Consider the following 15,958-nt stretch of genomic DNA (forward strand, 5'->3'; position numbering starts at 1 on the left):
TGGTCTCTTTTCTAAATAAACTGAACATCCACATGCAGAAGAATGAATGAAAGTAGACCCTCCTCTCATACCATCCACACAAATCAGCTCAAAGTAGATTAAAGACTTAAATGCAAGACCTGAAACTGTAAAACTACTAGAAGAAAATACAGAGAAAATTTGCTTGATATTGGTCTTTGCAATCGTTTTTTTGGATATGACCCCCAAAGCACAGGCAACAAAAGCAAAATAGACAAATGGGATTGCATCAAACAAAGAAGTTTAAGCGCAGCAAAGGAAATAGTCAACCAGGTGAAGGGGCAGCTCACAGAACAGGAGGAAGTAGTGAAGGGGCAGCCCGCGGAACAGGAGGAAATACTTACAAACCATATACCTGAGAAGGGCTTAATATCCAGAATATATAAGGAACCCCAACAACCCACTAGTAAGAAAACAACTCAAACAACAGGCAAAGGACTTGCAAATACACTTATTAAAAGAAGACAGACACATGGCTGGCAGGTATATGAAAAATGTCCAATATCACTGATCATCAGGGAAATACAAACTAAAACACCATGAGAGATCTCCTCATACATTAGGATGGCCATTAGCAAAAAGGCAAAAGGTAAGTGCTGGCGTGGATTTGGAGAAAGGGGATCTTTGCACACTGTTAGTGTGGAAAAACTGGTACAGCCCTTATGGAAAACAGTAAGGGAGTTTTCCAAACTAAAAATAGAACCACCATGGGATCCAGCTGGGTCCACAGCTAAGGGAGTTGAAATTGGTATTAGAACCATCTGCAAGTCTGCAAGCCCATGCTCATTGAAACACTATGTTCATATTACCACCATACGGGTGTAGCAGTCCATATAGCCTACAGCTAGGAGGATTGAGAGTTATAAGAAATACCTGTATAGCTCAATAATGGAACACCTTGGTGGAAAAGGCATGGAGAGGGATTTAGCTCTCCTAACAAGCATGAGAGCTCGCAAGATGAGAGCAGTCGTGAATTGGCCGTCTCTACACCTGTGGTGTTGAGAGGCATGAGATCAGCCTTATATTAGGCTGGAGGAGAAGGCAGTCGGGAGTATGTGCATTCTATCACGGACTCGCTTGCTCTGACTCTCCTCTCCTGCCTGCAAAATGCCAGCACGGCATCTCTCTGTTGAAGATTACCAAGTTCTGCTAAAGACTAAGATCTATTCTAAGAAGACTGCTTTAATCTCTCTAAGACACATTCTCACTCTCTCCTGCTGAAGTAGATAGTCCTCAGGTACCTAGTAAGAGAAATTGTACCTGAGCAAGGTAACTTAGCAGTTCACGTCTGGAACTTACCTAAGCCGGGCCGAGACCTGGCCAGTCCCAGGCCCTGACAAGTGGTGTCAGAAGTGGGATGTTACATACCAGATCAAACCAAGGGTCCACCAGTGGATGGATGGATTAAAACATGGCACATCCCTATATGAACACACACAATGGAATGATACTCAGCCTTACAGAAAAAAGTCTCTAATCTGCAACAACGTGGGTGAACTTGGAGGCACTATGCCAAGTGAAATAAGCCTGGCACAGAAAGACAGATGCCACTTTGTCTCACTTATATGTGGACCCTAACACAGTGGGGCTCATACAGGCGGAGATCAGAGGTGGCTTCCAGGGGTGGAGAGGGTCAAGGGAATAGGGAGCAGGGAGATGTTGGTCAAAGGGTGCAAAGTTCCCGTTAGATGGGAGGAGTTAAGTTCTGGAATCTATTGTATAGCATGGCGACTATATTTAATGACAATCTACACTTTAAAGTCATTAAAGTTAACTAAGATGGTAGATTTTAAATGTTTTCACCACCAAAAAATAAGTATGTGAAATGCTGACTCTGTTAACTAGCTTATTTAATCATTTCACAATTTATGCCTATATCAAAGCATCACATTATAAACCATTAATATATACTATTTTATGTATCACATGTGAACATTAATATATACCACGTTCCCCTTAAATAAAGCTTGGGGGAAAGACCCTTGGGCAGGGCTATCACCCGGCTCTTACTTTCCTCACTTGCTTCTTTATGAAAGCTTGGCTGTCTTTGAACTTGAGTTTTTCTTGGAATCTAGCTCTCTGAAGCACCACTGCTGCGGTCTGCCTGCTGGTTGGTTCTCTTTCTCCCCGTGGCTAATCCATCCCCTCAGTCCAAACTCCAGTGCTCAGGCCCTCTGTGTGCCCTTCCCACACTGTTTTTACATACACCTGTATTTTGCTTTGCCAATCTTGTCTGGATTTTTTTTTTTTTTTTTATCTTCAAGGGCTCCTGGACTTTCCTCAAGAAATGAAAAAAAAAAAAAAATGAAAACTAGGGCAAAAGCTGTTTCTTATTTTTTCACGCATCAGCAGTTTATTGAATACCAACTGTGGTTCTGGTTCTGCCTCGGTGCAGGAAATTGTCCTCCCATCAAGACACCTCTGGGCCCTCGATAGAGTGGGGACGAGATAGGACAAGGGGACATTCTAACCCAACAAGGTGCAGCCCAAGGAAACTACCAGGTGGCAGGATTTGTCTGGACCTCAGGTCCAGACCGGGAGGTAAAATTTGTTGGAACCAAGCTAGGGGCAGTGGCTCATGCCTGTAATCCTAGCATTCTGGGAGGCTGAGGCGGGTGGATTGCCTGAGCTCACAGGTTCGAGACCAGCCTGAGCCAGAGCAAGACCTCATCTCTAAAAATAGCCAGGCATTGTGACGGATGCCTGTAGTCCCAGCTACTCGAGATGCTGAGGCAAGAGGATCACTTGAACCCAAGAGTTTGAGGTTGCTATGAGCGGTGACACCACAGCACTCTACCGAGGGCAACCAAGTGAGATTCTGTCTCAAAAAAAAAAAAAAAAAAAAAAATTTTTTTTTTTTTTTTTTGTTTAAACCTTAAATCTAGACCATATCTGTTTATTAGGAGATTTGGTGTCAGTCAGTTGTCACCGGGATCAAAGCTCCAGGGACCACATTTGTGTTCTCACCACTGCCTGCCAGCACTCGTCACAGGATAGCAGCCGCAGGACACTTCACTGTGCCTAACCATTGCATCCTCCTGGACCGTTCACTCCTGGAAAAGGAGCCAGGCAATAGAGAGATACTCAGAGGACTCAAGAAAATCTTCCTGGAGGTTCCTGGGACAGTGACTGTGGGAGACAGCAAGACAGGGAGTTCCATGGGAAACTTTTGCTCAGAGGCCGCTGGAATTAAAACTGAATTACATCTCCATCATGCACGTGACGGAGTGTCCCCTTTGTCCAAAGAGTCCTCCACACTCTCTGTCACTTTCCTTGCTTTGTGCAGCAAGGAGCTAAGGCAAGAGAATGTGGGAGAACAGAGATTTCAGAGAGGGGAGGCCCATGCATGATGGAACTGGCCGGCAGACGCAGCTCCCAGGTCTTCACGCCAAGTGGGGATGAGGAGGGAGAGGAGGAGACCAGGGCGGGCAGAGGCTGGGAGGAGGCTGTCTGTCTGCTGCTGCCCACGTTCTTAGCTCTGGCGGAAAGGGAAGTGCTGCTGTGAGTTTGCTTTACACCAGACATAAGATTCTCAGAAGAAAGATTATCAACTTGCCTATTTATTAAAAATCAAGAAAGCTGTGGCTGAAAAGGTTTCAGCTAAAACTTAGACTCTCTGGGGGAAATTGTGCTGAACTGTCGTTGCCCAGGGGACTGTGCTGTCCCGTTGTCCTCCGTGAGTTCCACCCGCCCGAGGGACACTCTTCATCCCTTGGCGTCCGGTCCACTGGCTGGAGGCCATGAGCAATTCTCAAGGTTAAGCTGTGAATGAGGCTGTGGTCAGTTGGAAGCCTGGGAGTGTGAGACTATTTCCCTTTTGGTCCTAATGCTGAATCTAACCTTCTGTTTTCACCTATAAAATCAATGTAATTCTCATGCTTTTATTTTTTTTTCACCTCATTGAGCCTCAGTTTTCCCATCTGTTGAATGGAGAAACGGAATAGGTCTGAAGGTCAGGAGACTTACCTGGGAGGGGCCTGGAGGTCAGGGGACTCTCCTGGAAAGAGAACAGATCATCAGAGTAGATGCTCATTTTAAGGACAAAATTATTTTCTGTAAAAGTCTGTGTTTGTGTGTAGAAAGCTGTATTTTATTTTTTGATTAATTTTATTTGTTTTTTTATTAAGTCATATATACGTAGATCACGAATACATTTATGCCTTTGTGTGATTCAATGTGTTGATTATTTGTACAAATTGGAGTGCTTACACCCACTAATTAACATAGCTTTCACCTCATTTACTTAACCACAGTGTTAAGACATTTGTTTTCAATACTTGATAGATTTGACTTGTACCCTTGCAAAACGCTCCATAGATGTGATCCCACCGTTCAGCCTCCCTCCATCGAACCACCTCCCTCTCTTCCCATCCCCCTCCCCTTATGCTTTCATATGGGAGATGAATCACAACTATTTTGATTTATTTTAAACAAAGTTAAATTAACTTCTTTATTTCAGGATTCCTCAGAGTTAACTTTTTTTTATTTTAATAGATTGAGGTGGTACAAGTGTGTTTTGGGCTTGTTTGTTTGTTTCTTTAGGGGAGTTGCTAAATGGATGAATTATATAATGCTGAATTCAGGGCTTTTCGTTTATTTTAAATGTGCCAAAAATAGTTTTTGAAAGAAATTTTTAATGACTTGTTTTGGAAAGTTCTTTCAACCTCACCACATTTGATGTGCTTTGACAGCTTAACTTAAAATAATCACTTCTCTGTGGTCCTCTGTCAATAAAGCGCACATTTGCCCATGGTGTGCTTGCTAATGGTACAGCATCAGTAGCCTGTATCTCTGTGCTGCCCAGAGAAGTCTCTGCAGGTCCCATGTGGACCACGCTCACCTCGCCGAGTCTGCTGGGCCATTTGTCTGTCTGTGCAAACAAACAGAGGGGCAAGTAAGTTCTTAAATTATAGCATGTAAATTGAGTAAAGGAACACCAAATGCATCAAGGGTGACTCTGAGTGAATTTTTACTTAGTATAAATCTCCCATAGTAAATCAAAGCGCACAACACGAAGGATGCTGGAATTTATGATCCACCGTGGGGAGGGAGAAGCCTCAGGAAGAAGAAGGCTTGGGCAGCTGATGACATCTGGAAGTCTTAAAGATGGGAGTGTGTTTAACTCATTCTGAAGAAAGTCCAGTATTGTTTCTTTTTCACTGTCACAGGCAAATAATGCTTCCCTCAAGGATGTCCATGCCCTTATCCTTGGAATCTTATCTGGCAAAAGGGATCTGTGCAGATGTGATTAAGGCTAAAAATCCAGAGATAGGAGATTATTTTATATTATCTGAGTGGAGCCAATCTAATCACACGAGTCCTTAAAATCAAAGAATCTTTCCCAGCTGAGGTCAGAGAAAGAGGGGTGACCACAGCAGTATGGTGAGGGCCATGTGATACTGCTGGCCTTGGAGATGGAGAAGGGGCCGCAAGCCAAGAAATCCTGGCAGCTTCTCACAGTAGAAGAGGAAGGAGATAGATTCTTCCCTCAAACTCCAGAAAGCAGTTAGCCCGGCCAGGAGCTCGATTTCTGTTGATGAGACACCACGTACTGGACTTCTGTTCTACGGAAACGTAAGATAATAAACTGATACCTTTTTAAGCTACTAAATTTGTAGCAATTTATTAGAGCAACAATAGAAGTGAGTCTACTTGTTCAAGTTCGTGCTTACATAAATCAAAACCCTAACACGTCAGTGTGAAATGACTCAATTCCAGCCTCAACTCCTACTGTTCTGCTCCAGTGAGAGAGTGTTTGTGTCTTGCAATGCTGAAGCCAGATCAAAATGAAAATCGGAAGCTGCTTTAATTTCTCTGCTGACCTATGGGCTCTCCTCAGCTCCTATGCTGACCCTGTGCTCCGGCTCTCCTTGGCCCCTCCACTGGTAAGTTGCCCAAAGCCCTTAAATTTGTACCTTGACATTTGAATTATTTTTGTGAAGTGTTTGGAGATTTTTCTGTATAGCAAGGTATTCTAATCATTTTGTGAGAACTCCTTATTTACCTCATCATGCTTATTGTTTTTTAAATGCATTTGAATGGCCTCATTTTCCTGGGTCTTGTTTCTGCTCCTTAAATTCAGCATGCTCTTGGCCTTGAATATTGGTGTCCGTGTCTCCTGCAGCCACAGGCCACGTGATTTGATGTGCAAATGATTCACATTGTAGGGACTCCCAGGTGTTGAGGTCTCCAGGCAAATATATTCTGCAGCTTTCTTTTCGGCCTTCCCCCTCTGAGGGAGGATGACGTGTACCTAAAGGCTTTCCCATTAGCTGCCTTCATCCAAGGCAGGTGTGATTCAACCTGCCTTGGATGAAGAGTCAACCAAGGGTCTCACCCTTACGCTGCTCAGCCCCAGTTTCAGAGCAGTAGATTTCTGCAACCCCAGGTTACCTCTTCCGGTGTAAAAGAGGAAACAGAGGAAACCATCCAACCAGCTTGCCTCGTTAGTGAACACTAGGAGCTGGAAAACATCAGAGACCTCAGGACGTCACCTCTAATGCATGCAGGCCCCACCCCTCAGTGATGGCTACTTTGTTTACAAGGAATAGAAGGAGCGCCCTCTCTCAAGCCATCTCTGTTTAAGAAGTGTGCTTATCACGGACATGGAAAAGTCTCAGGAAGTCCTGGAAAGGCAGAACCACAAGTCTGTAGGAAGAACAGCTGCGGAGACAGCTCGGTGACTTTCTAGCACTTCAGCCCTCCCTGGGTCTCCTTTCTCTTTTCCTTGCAACCATCTCAGGCTCTCAGCATCCCAGAGTGAGTTTCTAGAAGAATCTGATTGGCCCCTCCCCAGAACAGAATGGTCCATCAGAATGGTCCCCGGCACAACTGTCCCTGGAACAGCATGGCTGCCTGCGGCTGGCCCTTTATTGGGACCATGACAGGGTCTCTCCTCTGGGCCTGGCCATGTCCAGCCCACCCTTCCCAGCCCTCTCTTACCGTCCTCCTCAGACCCTGGTCTACACTCAGTCTCCTGTACCTTAATCACCGTCTCATTTTTCACCTTGTTGTCTCACTTTCACTTTTCAGGATGCAACTTTTGGTTTTGTTTTTTGCAACTTGTTACCAGAGTGAAGAGGCCCCTGCCCTCTGTCCTGCCTTGAGCCCTGTGGACCAGCAGAACAGGCCTAATTCTCATCTTGCCCTTGTTTTCATCAGGAGCTGTGAGGAGTAGGAGGTGTTTAATTCCTCATCTCTCCTTGAAACAGCCCCTCCGTTCTGCAAGGATGGCACTGTTGTGTGCCTTAAAGAGATCCTTCAGGTGGCCCAGTGATGAATATGAGCCACAAAGGAGCAGGTGATGGAGAAGCAGGTGACAGTCACATGACTGTCTTAGAGGCTACTGAAGTCAGAAGAAGAGACGATGGTGGCCTGATCCAGGGTAGGAAAAGTGGAGGTTATAAGAAGTGATCAAATTTGGCATGTGTTGTGAATTTAAGTAAATAGTGTTTTAGGGGGGACTAGATGTGGAAGGTGAAAGGAAGAGAGGAATTAGAAATAATTTGAAGTTTTGTTGTCTGTTTGTTTGAGTGAATGTTGATGCCATTTACTGAGCCAAGGAATACTTAGGAAGAAACTAGTTTATGGGGATCAGTAAAGAGTCATGTCAACTGAATGCTGGGAACCTGTAAAATCCTGGGTTGGTCCATTCTGGAAACATTTCCCTTACTTGGCCTTGGAAACACGTCCCGCCTCCCTCACATCCTTCCTTTTTTTCTGGATCCTCCTCCTCCTCTTCCCAATGCACAGAGGTCTTAGGGCTGCGAAGCTGGTCCTCTTTTCCAGTGCCTAAGTCATCAAAGGATTTAGATACTATCCATGAGATGATTATTTCTAAGTTTATGCCTGCCTTCAGCCCAAATACCTTCCTTTATCTTCAGAATCATTCATGACTTTCTCAGCATCTCAACTTGAATATCTAATAGGTATCTCAGGCCCTTGACGTCATTTTTTGAGCAAAAATTGATATGTCCCAATTAACTTCAGATATTATATAGCATGCCTTTCTGTATCCTGCAAATAGCCCGTCCTTGGCTTATACTGGGAACTTCTCTGAATGTCTTAGCTTTTAGTGATCTAATCATGTCACTTGCCCATCGCATGTCAGATTTAGTTCACGTGGTGCTCATGGAGAGTTTACTAGCACCTTCTCAGCCAAGGCTGTCCTGTCAGTCACCCTCTGAAGGTGTTTCACGTAGAAGCTTTACGATTCATAAAGCACTATTATAATAATCTTTCCACCAGGCTAATTTTGTTGGTAAAATTTAAATCTCTTCATCAACACTACTGGGGCTGGCAATGGGCATTTGATAATTTTACCAAATATCATAAGTTTGGATCCTTGCTGGATTCTCTCTTTTATTCACTTTAATATTCAATAAAATGTTTTCATCATTTCATGAGGCAGGGTGAAGTGTTTCTCTAATAACTTAATTTTTCTTCATTATTGGTAGACTGTATTATTCATATCTGAATTCCACGAGGTACTAAGTTCAAGATAGATCTCCCAGGGTGGCTCCCAGGGAGCTCTGTGTGGTGGTGGAGAAGGGCGTCTAGTTCCAGCTCTGCTCTTTGGCAGTCGTTGCTTTTCTCCAAGCATCTGTCTTCTCATTTGTACAAAGGGAACAAGTCAAGTGAGCATAATTGAGCAACATAGTCTCATATTTATTTTTCTTGCAAGAAAAAGAGTCATAGTGACCTCGAGAGGTGAGTTCATGTTATTGAGATTGGCCAAAGTGTGGTCATATGCCTTTTTTTTTTTTTTTGATGCTGTGGTGTCACAGCTCACAGCAATCTCAAAGTCTTGGGCACAAGTGACCCTCTTGCCTTAGTCTCCCACGTAGCTGGGACTACAGGGGTCCAGCACAAAGCCTGGCTAATGTTTCTATTTTTAGTAGAGACAGGGTCTCTGTCTTGCTCAGGCAGGTCTCCAACTCCTGAGCTCAAGTGATCCTCCCTCCTCAGCCTCCCAGAGGGCTGGGATTATGGGTGTGAGCCACCACATGCCTTGTTTTACAAGAAGAAGTGAAAACACTGTTCATGTGGAATCCAGGGAGCTGCTGGCCACCTATCAAGAGTGTACTGTAATATTGTAATATTTAGATTTGTGTTTTCCTTACTGAGTCTCTTCGGTCCCGCAGTCGTTCTGAATCCTGGGGAGCTTCTGAGACAGTCTGACGCCCACGTTCCCTCCTCCCCCCCAGCTAATCAGATTTTCAGTCGGCATTTTCCTATAGAATTCCAATACGTCATCAGGAGGGAGGCCACTGGCTTAAGGGCTGAACTGAACATTCATTCCTTTCTGAGGTAACAGGAGAGTGTGACTTATAAGACACGGGTGGGTTTTTCTGTATTTAGCCTGGCGGCTTGTCTGAGGAATTCAGAACGTTACAGAGATGGTTCTCATTAATTGGATGTCTTGAAATATTAATGATCTCCCAAGGAGGGTTACTGCTAGAACAGAAATACGGTTCATGGCTGTCTGGTGTGTGTTTTGTCTTTTTGTATCTTGTTCGTTGTTGGAGAGCTCAGCCACACCTTTGATATCCCCCATACACTGGAAAACAACCGGCCACAGAAAACTGAAGCTGCGTGTTCTGTTAACAGGTGATGTGCGTCCTGGCGATTTCTTCAGCCGGCTCTGGAGCCGCTGTGCTCTGTCCTGGGAGGTTTTCGGCCCAGTAGTTGATGAAGGCTCATCAGGACAGTTACACAGGGTTGGTTCTTTTTCTTGCATTTCACTCTCTTGCACCTTTGCTAGTTCATGGTCACAGCCTGGGCTGCTGTCTGAGACCCAAGTTCTTATTCAGGGCTCACCTGCCTTCTCTGTAGCTCAGTGGATTTCTCCTGGGCGCACTCCCTGCTCCCCGCCTTCCCTGGCTCTCCCACTCCCTGCTCCCGGCCTTCCCTGGCTCTCCCACTCCCTGCTCCCGGCCTTCCCTGGCTCTCCCACTCCCTGCGCTCCGCCTTCCCTGGCTCTCCCACTCCCTGCTCCCTGCCTTCCCTGGCTCTCCCACTCCCTGCTCCCGGCCTTCCCTGGCTCTCCCACTCCCTGCGCTCCGCCTTCCCTGGCTCTCCCACTCCCTGCTCCCGGCCTTCCCTGGCTCTCCCACTCCCTGCTCCCCGCCTTCCCTGGCTCTCCCACTCCCTGCTCCCCGCCTTCCCTGGCTCTCCCACTCCCTGCTCCCCGCCTTCCCTGGCTCTCCCACTCCCTGCTCCCCGCCTTCCCTGGCTCTCCCACTCCCTGCTCCCGGCCTTCCCTGGCTCTCCCACTCCCTGCTCCCGGCCTTCCCTGGCTCTCCCACTCCCTGCTCCCGGCCTTCCCTGGCTCTCCCACTCCCTGCTCCCGGCCTTCCCTGGCTCTCCCACTCCCTGCTCCCCGCCTTCCCTGGCTCTCCCACTCCCTGCTCCCCGCCTTCCCTGGCTCTCCCACTCCCTGCTCCCGGCCTTCCCTGGCTCTCCCACTCCCTGCTCCCGGCCTTCCCTGGCTCTCCCACTCCCTGCTCCCGGCCTTCCCTGGCTCTCCCACTCCCTGCTCCCGGCCTTCCCTGGCTCTCCCACTCCCTGCTCCCGGCCTTCCCTGGCTCTCCCACTCCGTGCTCCCCGCCTTCCCTGGCTCTCCCACTCCTTGCTCCCGGCCTTCCCTGGCTCTCCCACTCCTTGCTCCCGGCCTTCCCTGGCTCTCCCACTCCCTGCTCCCCGCCTTCCCTGGCTCTCCCACTCCCTGCTCCCGGCCTTCCCTGGCTCTCCCACTCCGTGCTCCCCGCCTTCCCTGTTTCTCCCACTCCCTGCTCCCAGCCTTCCCTGGCTCTCCCACTCCCTGCTCCCCGCCTTCCCTGGCTCTCCCACTCCCTGCTCCCGGCCTTCCCTGGCTCTCCCACTCCCTGTGCTCCGCCTTCCCTGGCTCTCCCACTCCCTGCTCCCCGCCTTCCCTGGCTCTCCCACTCCCTGTTCCCCGCCTTCCCTGGCTCTCCCACTCCCTGCTCCCCGCCTTCCCTGGCTCTCCCACTCCCTGCTCCCCGCCTTCCCTGGCTCTCCCACTCCCTGCTCCCCGCCTTCCCTGGCTCTCCCACTCCCTGCTCCCCGCCTTCCCTGGCTCTCCCACTCCCTGCTCCCGGCCTTCCCTGGCTCTCCCACTCCCTGCTCCCCGCCTTCCCTGGCTCTCCCACTCCCTGCTCCCCGCCTTCCCTGGCTCTCCCACTCCCTGTGCTCCGCCTTCCCTGGCTCTCCCACTCCCTGCTCCCCGCCTTCCCTGGCTTTCCCACTCCCTGCTCCCTGACTTGCCTGGTTCTCCCACTCACCTTACACTCTGGCTGCTGCTTCTTGCAGGAATTCTACAAACCAGCACCTAGTTGTGCACCTTTAGCTCCTGGCCAAACTCTCCACTGTCTGTCCTGACCCTCAGCTGCTCTTCACACTGAAGCCTGGGTTCAGCGTCTATTCCCTCTTTTGACTGCTCCCCAATTCTGCGAGCCTCCTCTTAGCAGCAAAGTTATGAGTTCCTGAGAAGTTATGTTAAAAAGAATTAGTTTTCCTTTCCTAAAAATGATTTTAATCAAACTTCCATTTTCGTTATTGCCATGAAGACTTTATGTCTCCGCCCACTTGCATCTTGGAGAAAGAGCCCATTGGCAAATAGAAAATTCTCTAATGTGCAAAATCACATCTACCACAGACCCTGGGGGCAGGGGGAGTAATCAGCATGCAAAATACAACCTGCTATTACAAATCACAGTTACATGGTGGAGTGTTTAATTTTTCATGTCTTATAAAATACAGCAAGGAAAATAAATCTGAAACTAAAGTCTCAGGTCTGGGAGAAGTTCTGTCAGCTGCAATAAGCATTCATCTTGATGGATAAGTGAGATTTTTAATAAAAAGACCAGATCAGGGAACACTTCTTCACACTAAATGTTATTTTCTGCCCTTATGAACAACATCTCTGTCCTCTGTTAGGGCTACCTCAGAAGTCTGGATGTGTGAGTCAGTGAAGGCTCAAGTTCCTACTAGGCTGGTGTCACCCCAGGCACGTTCTCCCTTCCTCCTCCCAGCTTGGGGTGGACGGAAGCACACGGCCGCGTGGCCTGGGTGGGCAGGCGCCCCTGGCCCACCTTCTGTGGAGTCTCACTGTGTCTGTTCTGGACGCTTCTCTGGCCAGTGTACTCGCCACCTGTTCTCCTGGTATAGTGACAGTCATGCCCAGCTCTCCTCCCTCACCTCTGCTCTGGCCTGTGCTGTGGAGCCTGTGGTCTGGTGACTGGTGACAGACTGGTGACTCGTCCGTCCCCTGGCTTCTAGCTGTCTGCCCTACCGCCCCTCTCCCTACGATGCAGCACTTCAGACCCTTCCTGCCCTCCGGTTCTTCATTCTTACATGTCTTCCTGCCCCTCGGAAGGGAGGGTTTTCTGGACTGGTTCCCTCTGTGCCTCAGACACTCCAGGCATGAGCACAGCTCTGCTCTGCGGCCCCCAGGCTCTGCCCAGTGTAAGTGACGAGGCTCCTCAAATATCTGGGTCCTGTACACACCCCACCCTGGGCTTCCAACCCCAGGGCAGGCAGTGGCAGCCTCTCTGGGCTCCTTCCCGGCCTCAGCACGGGCTTCCCCCAGATTCCTGCTCCTCCCCACCCCACGTGTCTCGACTCCACTCCTCCCCACTCTGCGTCCCCCTGCCCCCCAGGCTGTGGGTAGAGCCCTGCCGCCCAGTCCTCTACGCTTGGCACTGGGAGTCAAAGCCCATTTTTTGAAACCCCAAGCTGAGAAAATACCTCTCTCTTTCAGCTCTTTCAGAGCCCAGTCCAGCTCTGGCATGTTTATTATGAAACCTCTAAATTAAAAAAGAAAACCCCAGTGTGGCTGTGGCTTCTGTGCTCCTGGCTGATCCACCCTCTCCTGGGAGTGACGAGCACCTGAGCCCAGGTGTGTGGGAGTCGCAGGAGGCCAGGTCTGGGAATGAAAATGGAAACTCTGAAGGACCGGTGAGTGTCATTCCACCACAGCTCTTTGGCTTCATCACTTTCCGCCTTTAATATTTTTTCCTTTTTTTCTTTTAGAGGTGAGATCTTGCTATGTTGCCCAGGCTAAACTTGAACTTCTGGGCTCAAGAACTCCCTTTGACTCAGGCCCTGGAGCAGCTGGCACGGCAGGCACACGCCCTGCAGCCGGGCTGCCCTGCCCGTGGCCCAGCTCACTACCTCCTAGCTCCCCTCTTCCACTACCCATTCTCTCCCACTCGACTGTCACCAGAGGCCAGGTGGGCCTCTGCAACCAGTGTGGCGTCATCCTTGCCATCAGCCCTGGGAAGCGTTTGTTATATCATATTGACTTTATTCTTAACATTTTATTTAGGTTGTCTCTTATAAAGTAGATGTTCATTATCAAAAAGAACAAACAAAAACCCCTTCTCTCTCTCCTGTTTGAGTTGTTATTTAAAGCCTGGCTGAAAAATAACATTCTCTCGGTAATTTACCTCTGATTTTCTGAAGCTTAACTTAGCTTTGTAATAATTGTACCTAAGATCACCACCTTGATACTACTACTGAAAAAAGAAAGAGCATGGGCACTCTCCCCAGCTTCACTTAATTCAAAGAGTGCTGAAACACGGTCCCACAGCTGTCACCTCCCTCCGTGTGCTCCCTCTCCCTCTGTCCTGAACTGCACTATAAAGCAGGTGACAGGTGCAGAGGTGCTTCTGACGCACGCTGCTGTCTGGGGAATGGGGAGGCTGAGGAGGGTGGATGCCTCACTCCTCTGGGTCTCAGCTTGTCTTGGCTTCTAGCAGGGCCAGAAGAACCTGAGTATGGCCTGGTTCCTGAAAGCTGTTGGATTAAAAGAAGAGTAGCGACTTTTTCTTGGAGCAGGACTCTTAAAACACATGATTACACGATTATTATTGTCCAGAGTAATAAAAACATGTGGATACCAAAGGAAATGCCTATCTACCTACCCACCTACGTGTTGGAACAGCAGGACGCACCTGCCACTGCCCTGTGTGCCGCCATTTCATAGATGGAGATTCACAGGCTGGGCTCTCACGGTTACTCCAACCATCCAAACAGAAACCTGTGTGTTTACCTTCCAGATGACCTTAGCAGAAAGGGGATTTATTGAAAGTATAGTGGGTCATGGGCTGAATTACCAGAAATCCGGAGGACCTGGCTCAGGCTCAGTGGTTCTGTGAAGGCCGTGGTGACCACAGCTGCAGAGGATTAGGGGCTGGACTGAGGTTGCCAGAGTGGACCCTGCTGATCCGAGCTGGCCTGCTCCAGACACCATGGCTGCAGCCAGCACCCTCAGGGTGAGCCCCTCCCTCTCGGATTCTAGCTCCTTGTCACTGCCAGGGGGAGCAGGTGTGTCTGGGTTGGTTGAGTGCCAGCACCCCGGCTGCAAGGCTGACTTAGTAGCCTGAGAACCCACAGGCCCTACCTCCCCCCAGGACTCACAGTGGGAAGATGATGGGGGACCTGCATGAAGCCACATCATACCAAACACGGGCTTATGCTTTCCCGAGAGAAGGCTGTACGTTTTGATTGTTACAGCATAACAGAAAATACTGTGAATCAATAAACTCCTCTGTAAAGTGTGGCATCTATTTCACTAAAACCTAAGTATTTTATTTCCTCATTATTTTTTTCTGGGCCTTTAGGGTTCCTGGAAAACTTTGGGTTAAAATCTCTGTCTTAAACATGTAGATATTAGCTGTCATAGTGAAATCCCTAACACTGTGGGCCTGGTGTTCCTTCTCAGCCTCTCCCTGTCTCCTCTGACAGAGATTGTATACAAAACCCAAGGTGGTGAGGAACTGCCTGGGAGAGAAAGGAAACAGTGTGTGCCCTGCGGCTTCCTGCCTTAGCTTTGCTACCTTCCCATATATTTGGCATCCAAAGAAAGAAAGAAAGAAATCATTTAGGTAAAAATTCATGCTGAGACTGTTAAGAAATATGCATATGATGGGATTTTTCCAATTAGAAGAGAATAAATTTTCTATCCTAAAGTAAAAAAAATAGACAGGAATCTTTACTAATAAGATGGTCCGTCAGTTATAAGATGAGAGGTAAAAGTGGTAATGTCTCTGCCCATTTTTCCTCTCAGAAGGCACCACCAAACTAACCAGGGCCTTGACCGCTGCAGCAGAATCAGTTTTGTCTTTGATCCAGCCAGGGAATGCCAGAAACTCCAAACTGTAACACATGGCGATGGCAGGTGGGCGGGAGAATGTCCCACCACTGATGGGATCAAAGGTTGGTCAAAACAAAGTGTGTGTGTGGAGTGGGAGAGGTTACCAGTGAGAAGCTGGGTGGCCCTGCAAAAGTCCAGGAATTCTGAGAAATTGGAAGCTCACACAGCATAATGAGGGGAGAGGGGGTTGGAAACAAGAGAGCTATTTGCTCAGGAAGCAGTTGACCCCGACCCGCCTTCATTCTGGGAAGCTGATGACAAGCACCCCCCCGTACCCCATGAGAGGGAAAGACACATTTCTTGGAGACATTGCAGAAATAGTTTTGGAGTTGCAGATACAAATGTAAAGAAAGGCAGTGATTCAGTGCCGGGTCCGAGAAACTCTCCGTGTCCACCAGGCAGGCCTTTCGTTGTCCAAGGTGAGATCCCAGCAGCCAGGTTCCTCCCCCAGGAGGAGACTCAGGACCTGATTAGACCTACAAAGACCCACATCAGAAAGAGCTGGACCCCCACTTGAACTCTGCCCAGAGAGTCTCAAGTGTCCAGCCCTGCCGCTGTGGTTTGAGCGTGGCCCCTCCAGCATGCAGGTGCTGTCCGAGGGCAGGCCTTTAGAGGTGATCAGGCCAGGCAGGCTTCTCTCATGTGAAAGTGATTAGTGATTAGTGATAGTGATCAAGGGCCTGGAGGGGCAGTTGGTCCCCTCACATCCTTTCCTATTTCACCCTGTGAGGACGTGGTAAGAAGACGCCCACTAGGTGCTTG

At 48.6% G+C, this 15,958-nt stretch overlaps 1 long non-coding RNA gene across 1 annotated transcript; it reads left to right on the forward strand.

The window, feature by feature from the left end:
- The first annotated feature begins 5,779 nt into the window (after positions 1–5,779).
- LOC128594500 (uncharacterized) lies at positions 5,780–12,989 on the forward strand. The gene is made up of 3 exons (XR_008382584.1): positions 5,780–5,903; positions 9,628–9,737; positions 12,800–12,989. It is a non-coding gene; the product is annotated as an uncharacterized LOC128594500 (long non-coding RNA).
- Positions 12,990–15,958: the final 2,969 nt, after the last annotated feature.

Source organism: Nycticebus coucang, chromosome 9 (assembly GCF_027406575.1).
Source record: "Nycticebus coucang isolate mNycCou1 chromosome 9, mNycCou1.pri, whole genome shotgun sequence".
Lineage (NCBI taxonomy): Eukaryota > Metazoa > Chordata > Mammalia > Primates > Lorisidae > Nycticebus > Nycticebus coucang.